This window comes from Leopardus geoffroyi, chromosome A2 (genome assembly GCF_018350155.1).
Source record: "Leopardus geoffroyi isolate Oge1 chromosome A2, O.geoffroyi_Oge1_pat1.0, whole genome shotgun sequence".
Classification (NCBI taxonomy): Eukaryota; Metazoa; Chordata; class Mammalia; order Carnivora; family Felidae; genus Leopardus; species Leopardus geoffroyi.
In genome coordinates, this window is record NC_059331.1 from 3,071,347 (window position 1) to 3,078,253 (window position 6,907).

Here is a 6,907-nt window from a genome sequence, read left to right on the forward strand (position 1 = left end):
AACACACGCCATGGAGAGACCAGCGGGGATCTGGTGTGGGCATCCGGGGAGCATAGACGGAGGTCACAGCAGCAGCAGGAAGAACGAGTCTGTTTTGTATTTGGGGTTTATTTGTTTACTGAGAGAGAGAGAGAGAGAACACAAGCAGGGGAGGGGCAGAGAGAAGCAGAGACAGAATCTCAAGCAGGCTCCACGCCATCAGCACAGAGCCTGACGCGGGCCTCGAGCTCACGAACTGCAAGGTCACGGCCTGAGCTGAGATCGGGAGTCGGAAGCTTAACCGACTGAGCCACCCGGACGCCCCAGAACGGGTCTGTTCCGCAGGTCAGGTGGAAAAGAGCTGTTGCTGGGTGCAATGTCAGGGGTGGGGGGACGGGAGGCCTAGAACCCGAAGGGCTTGCCAGGTTTCCGGGGGGGTGGCAGTGGACAGGTGGATAAGGAGTGTCAGGGAGAGGGTGGCCTTGGCTTGGGGGTGTCCCTAGACCTGCCTGTGTGTGTGTGCAAGTGTATGGATACGTTTACTTCTATTGTTGGTCTTAAATATATATAAATGACATAATGCAATTATTTTTAAAGAGGGTTTTTTCTTTAATGCTTTATTTTTGAGAGAGAGATTGAGAGCGCGAGCAGGGGAGGGAGGGGCAGCGAGAGAGGGGGACAGAGGATCCAAAGGAGGCTCTGTGCTGACAGCAGAGAGCTCGAGGTGGGGCCCCAGCCCACGCGCTGTGAGATCACAACCTGAGCCGAAGTCGGGCGCTTAACGGACTGAGCTGCCCAGGTGCCCCTATTTATGTATTAAAAAAAATGTTTTTAATGTTTGTTTTTGAGAGAGAGAGAGAGAAAGAAAGAGAGCACTAGTGGAGGAGGCTCAGAGAGAAGGAGACGGAACCCGAAGTGGGCTCCAGGCTCCGAGCTGTCAGCACAGGGCCCGACACGGGGCTGGAACCCACGAACCGCGAGATCGTGACCTGAGCCGAAGTCGGACGCTCAGCCGGCCGAGCCACCCAGGCGCCCCTGCAGTTAGTTTTGAAAAGACCCACGACCTCCTCCCTCCATCCAGAACCAGCAGGATGGCATTCTTCCAAGGTGTCTCTGACCCCTCCTCTGATAACGACCCTAGAAAATATTAAGTCCCCTTGCTGGCACCTGCTATTAACAGGGAACCACAGGCTGGGTGCCACAGGACAGCTGAGGCACATACTCTCTCACGTCTGGAGACCGCACGTCCACAGTCAAGGCGTCAGCAAGGCCAGGCTCCCTCCAAAGACCCCTGGCCTCTCTCCTCGCCTCCGGGAACCTCGGGGGCTCCCTGGCTTGCAGACCGACGGCCGTCTCCCTGCCTTCCCCCCGTGCAAGTCTGTCTCTGTGTCCAAAGGCCCCCTTCTTATGAGGACAGCAGTCATATCGGAGCAGGGGTCCACCCGACTCCAGGATGACCTCACCGTCACTTCACTAAGGACATCTTCTTCAATACCCGTATTTCCCAGGAAGGTCACGTTCTGGGGTACTGGAGATTAGGACTTGGCTGTGGTGCGTGCGTGCGTGCGCAAAAACACCTCCATCTACCTAGCTAGCTAGCTCTCCCCTGTTGTGTTTACCAGCGACCTGAGTAAAGGTGCCGACGTGCCGAAGGCTAGTGATCGGCCGTTCGGGAGACGTGTCTGGAAGAACAGAGAGAGATCTGGACCCAGGGTAGACGACGCAAAACAGCCAAATAAACAGAAGGTCTCCTGGGAGGGCCGTAAAGGTCTGGGCGCGTTCTCAAAAGCCAGCTGAGCAAACGGAGACGAGATGTTCAGTCTGGGCAGGTGAGAAAGTTCTGGAGACGGGTGGTGGGCATGGCTACATCAGTGTGGGAGTATCTGATGCCGCTGAGCTGCACCCTGAGAAAAGGTTGAAAGTGGTGGGGCGCCTGGGGGGCTCAGTCGGCTGGGCGTCCGACTTCGGCTCAGGTCGTGATCTCACGGTTCGTGGGTTCCAGCCCCGCGTCGGGCTCTGCGCTGACAGCTTGGAGCCTGGAGCCTGCTTCGGACTCCGTGTCTCCCCCTCTCACTAAGCCTCCCCTGCTTGTGCTCTGTCTCTGCCTCTCTCTCTCAAAAATAAATCAACGTTAAAAGAAACTCAGAACCAATAGCATAGCTGGGCTTCTGAAAAAGCTAATGTGATTTCAGGTCATAATATTGGAGGTCTAGTGCTCAGCCCAAGGGAGGTGGTGGTCTCACCAAACCATTCGGGGACAAGACCAAGATGGGGAAGGGAGACAGGAAGCCACGTCCCACGAGGAAAGACAGACAGACTGACAGCCAGGCCTACCTCACCGGGGGTTCTCTGTGGGGCTGACCTGCGGAGGATGAAATTGATTCTGGGGTGGACCAGAGGGAGGGATGACAGACCAGCTCGTGTCCCATCTGAGCCTCCGCCCGCTGCCCGGCCTGGCCAACCGCGCTGGGTCTGGTCCACTCACGGTCCGCTCTGGCCCCAGGCAGGCAGATGAGTTCCACAGTTCTGATTCCATCTAGCTCCAAAGCGCCCAACAGGGTGGCTGAGGCCTGAGTCAGAGAATCCAGAGCAAAGTTCGGTTCCTAAAATGATGCAGGCAACCCGAGTGTCTGTTGATGGATGAGGGAAGAACACAGTGCGGTCCAGCCACACGCTGGAATATTCCTCAGCGCAGAAAGGAAGGACGTCCTGCCGCCTGCCACTGCGTGGATGGACCCGGAGGCCACTGTGCGCAGGGACAGGAGCCAGACACGGAAGGACACGTCCCGCGTGACCCCACGCACGGGGGGTCCCCAGAGGAGTCCCGTCCACCGAGTCAGAGAGTGGACGGTGGGAGCCAGGGGTGGGGAGGCCGTGCTTCGTGGGGGCAGGGTCTCAGTCTGGGGAGATGGAAGGTTCTGGAGACGGATGGCGGGGGCGGCTGCACGACAGTGAGTGCCCTTGATGCCCCTGAGCTGTGCGCTTGGAGATGGTGACGATGGTGACGTACGTAGATTTTACACAATCAAAATATCAGAGTTCGGCGCTCTCTCTCTCTCTCTCTCGTTCTATTAAGACTGAAAAAAGAAAAGCCAAACACATCAGGGTCCGGCTGCACAGAGGCTGCCCGTTTCTGTCCGCCCAGCAAGGGCACAAACTGCTTCCTCCAACCACAGGGACGGGACGAGGGGCCGGCCTCTGGCGCCAGGCTTCGAGTGTCCTGCTGGGGTCGTGGTGCTGACTCCGTGGGCAGGGGCCCTGCGTGTCAGGTGCGCGGGCACCCAGAAGGCCTGGGGGCCGCCACCCGCCAGCCAGCCCCTCCGCAGGGCTCCCGCGGTGGCCGGTAAAGCCTCCTCCCAGTCAGGCTCCTCCCAGATCCCGGGGCTCCTCCCAGAGGTGCTCCTGGGGAAGAGCTAACATTTAACCAGCACGCCCAGGGTGGCCAAACCAGGTGTGCAAGTACCGGGAACACTTCAGTAGTTGTTGGCAAATCGAGGCCGCGTGGAGCGCCCGACTGCCCCCGGCGCCCGGAGGCTTCCCCCGGCACAGCCCCTGAGCCTCACAGGGGAAATCTTTCTCGAGCAACAGCCTCTGAACTCTCAGCGGCTGGGGAGATGCCTGGCCCATTTGTACCTCGGGGAGGCGGGGGGGGGGGCTAGTGCACCTCACTTAGGCAGTTTAGACTTGGTCTGGGAGCTAGAGGAAGGCGGGTTATTCTGGCCCTCCCGCTGTCCCTTACGCCACCTTGCCGCTCAGTATTCCTACCTGTGCAATGGGCCCTTGCACCTAGCTCTGGCCTCTCTCTCCACCTGCGTCCTGGCCTCCTGGATGCCCCCCTCGCTTCCAGGCTGGATGGGGACCCCCTGGGCTCTCAGAACCTCGACAGAGCGCTCCGGCGCTCGGGGTGGCCAGCCTGCCTGCCTGCCTTTGGGGCCTGGGTCACGGCTCAGTCTCTGCGGCTCTCTCCCTGGCCTGGCCCCACACTGTAAGAATTTGCTTAGGGCGGTGGGTCACGTGAGTCAGGCTGCTGTCCCCACCCGCCTACCCCCACCCCACTCCCTCCCGCCAGGGGTGGGGGCATTAGTGGTTGTGACCCTAAGGGGTGGCTCCCGGCCCGGCTTGGAGGGTTGGGGCCAGGGATGCTGCTGAGCCCCCGTGACCTTCAGCCCCCCCCCCCCCCCCCCCCCCCCCCCCCCCCCCCCGGAGAATGATGTGGCCCCAAACATCCACGGTGCTGAGGGCGAGAAACCCTGGCCTGGGTCTAACTTCAATCCTGCCTGCTGCTAAGCGCGCCTGGGGCCTCTCCCTCTGGGTGCTCCGCAGGAGGATAAAGCGCTGCCCCCTGGCTCTCCGCGACCCCGGACTTGAGCCCCCTTGCTGCGCTCTGCCCCCTCCGCCCCAGGGAGGCGGCCGGTCTCCGCTCCGGGGGCGGGGGGGGGGGGGGGCCCTGCTCTCCGTCCGTGCGATGGGCCCGAAGCCGGGCGGTGACGGGACGCCTCAGGGAGGGGCCCCGTGGGTCGGCTTCGCCTCCGTGACCCCAAGGGGACGAGGCCGGGTCCTGGCCCTGCGCCCCCCACCCCCTGGGAGGCGGCGGGCAGAGGAGAGCAGGCCGCGGGGGGCGGGGGCGGGCGGGAGGACGAGGCCGCACTGCTGGTCCGAGTTCGTTCTTTTTTTAAAATCAGCGCAGTTGAACGCCAGGCTCCGCCCTCCATCCGGCGCCTGCCACGTGGGCCGCCCGGCAGCCGCCCCTGTCCCCCGGCCCTCCTGGGGCTGGCCCGGCGGGCTGAGGCTTCGGTTTCACTTTGCTGTCACCGGACTTCACTTTCGGGCAGAGCCACAGCGGCGGAACGAGGGGTGGAGAGAGCACGGGGCGGCCGTCAGGTACAGGGTCCCGCCGGGCGCCACCTGCAGCTCCCTCTCCCGAGCCTCCGCCGCACCGCCCCCCCCCCCACTCTTGGGGTCAAGGTCAAGGGGTCAAGGTCAAGTTCTCCACGTGACCTCGGGCGGGGCGGGCAACCTCCTCCCTCCGGGCTCCTGCCCCCACGCCCGCCGCCTTGAAGTGGGGCCGAGAGTCACGTCCACCAGAGAACGCCAAGGACAGCCCCGCGATGTCCCCAGTGGGAGCCGGTGGGGCGGGGTGCAAGGCAGAACAGGATGTCATGTCAGCTGACGTCACCCAGCAAGGGACCCTTGGCCCAGAAACCGCTAGGAAGGAGGCTCCATGTGGTCTGAGCCCCGGCCTGGATGTGTGTGCTGGGGGGGGGAGGGGGGGAGGACAGTGTCCCCGAGGCCACCTGCTACCACGGCATCTGTCTGGCAGCCCCAGGCTGGCGGCCCAGCTGCTCTGCTTGCTTTCCGGCACACCTGCCTGTCTCAGGGACCCGGTGTTTTTGTCTGTGAAATGGGCGTGGCCTTGTGCCTCAGTCCCACCCGCCCCACCCAGGACCCTGCGGCCCTTCTGCGGAGTCGGGGGGGTCCACAGCCCGGGAACAGAGCCACTGCCTTCCCAGCCAGGGAGGAACCGGCCCGTCACCTCTCCCCCCCGCAGCTCAGGGCCCAGGGCCTCGTGGAGGACTCGCCAGACAGGACCGGGGAGTCACCTGAGGCTCCGGCAGGATAGAGCGTGAACCAATGGGAGAGGGTGGCTTGCTTTTTTAATAACAGCTTTATTGAGATATAATTCACATACTGTACAGCTCACCCACTTCAAGAGTACAAGTCACTGGTTGTTAGGACGTTCACGCGTTCACAGAGCTGTGCAACCGCCACCACTAATTCTGGAACGTTCCGTCACTCCAAAAGCAGCCCCGTCCTCATTAGCTGTCATCCCCACCCCGCCCCCGGCCCCCGGCCCCCGGCCCCCACGAGCCCGTTCCCGTCCGTGGATGAGCCCGTCCTGGACGTTTCACACACGCAGACCCACACCCCGCGTGGCCTCCCGTGGCCGGATCCCTCCCTGAGCGTCGTGTGTTCGGGGTCCGTCCGCGGGGCTGCCGGTTTGGGCGCCTCGCTCCTGCTCGCGGCCGAGGGACGTGCGCGTGCGCGGGGGACACGTGCATCTGTGGACGTGCGCGTGCGCGGTGGATGCACCTGAGGGCGCGCGCGCGCGCGCGGTGGACGCCCCGTGTGTACCTGTTTTTCAGCTGCTGGACGTCTGGACTGTTTCCAGCCCGGGCTACCGTGAATCATGCTGCTGTGAACGAGGGCAGGTGTTGAGGTGACCAAAACAAAGTGTTGATGAGAGCGTGTCCGCCCACAGTGAGTGATGTTCGGGGACCCTGCGTTTTGTGGGGTGAGGGGCACCCAGCGGAGGTGCCCTGGCACCCAGGCTCTCCAGGTCTCTGCTGGGCTCCGGGGAACCCCTTCCCTGCCCCCTAGGTTGGCCCGGCCGTGAACCCGGAGGGTCCCCACTGAGGACACCAGAGGCTCCCAGAACCTCAGGGGCTGGCGGACACAGGGCAGGGGCCAGGCGGGCCGGAAAGCGGTCCCTTCCCTGTAAGGCAGAGGGTTGCAGGGCTGTGGTGAGCTGAGCAGACCAAAGGGAGAGGAGGGGAAGGGAGGGGAGAGGCCGGGAGGGGAAAGAGGGTGGCACAGGGGTTTCCTCCTAGCCCACGTGGGCCGGTGGCCCCCCTGCACCTGTGCCTGTGTCCTGCCCCACCTTGGGCACGGCGTCCCCAGGCAGGGAAGGAGACGGAGAAACCACAGTTACAGTGTCCAATTCCGTCATCCGGGAGCCACCTGCTAGTTGGTTGGTTGGTTGTTAATTTTCTTTAATGTTTATTTATTTTTAAAAATTCTTCTAATATTTATTTATGTTAGAGAGACAGAGACAGACAGAGCGCAAGTGGGGGAGGGGCAGCAAGAGAGGGAGACACAGATTCTGAAGCGGGTTCCAGGGTCTCAGCTGTCAGCGCAGAGCCCGACGCGG

The 6,907-nt window shown here is 62.6% G+C and overlaps 1 long non-coding RNA gene across 4 annotated transcripts in view; it reads left to right on the forward strand.

The window, feature by feature from the left end:
• The first annotated feature begins 4,681 nt into the window (after positions 1-4,681).
• LOC123605115 overlaps positions 4,682-6,907 on the forward strand; it is a 30,470-nt gene continuing 28,244 nt past the window's right edge. The window contains exons 1-4 of one of the 4 annotated variants that reach the window (XR_006715581.1): positions 4,682-4,860; positions 6,123-6,237; positions 6,358-6,500; positions 6,807-6,849. This is a non-coding gene — a long non-coding RNA (uncharacterized LOC123605115). The other 3 variants (XR_006715578.1, XR_006715580.1, XR_006715579.1) reach the window with 3 other exon arrangements.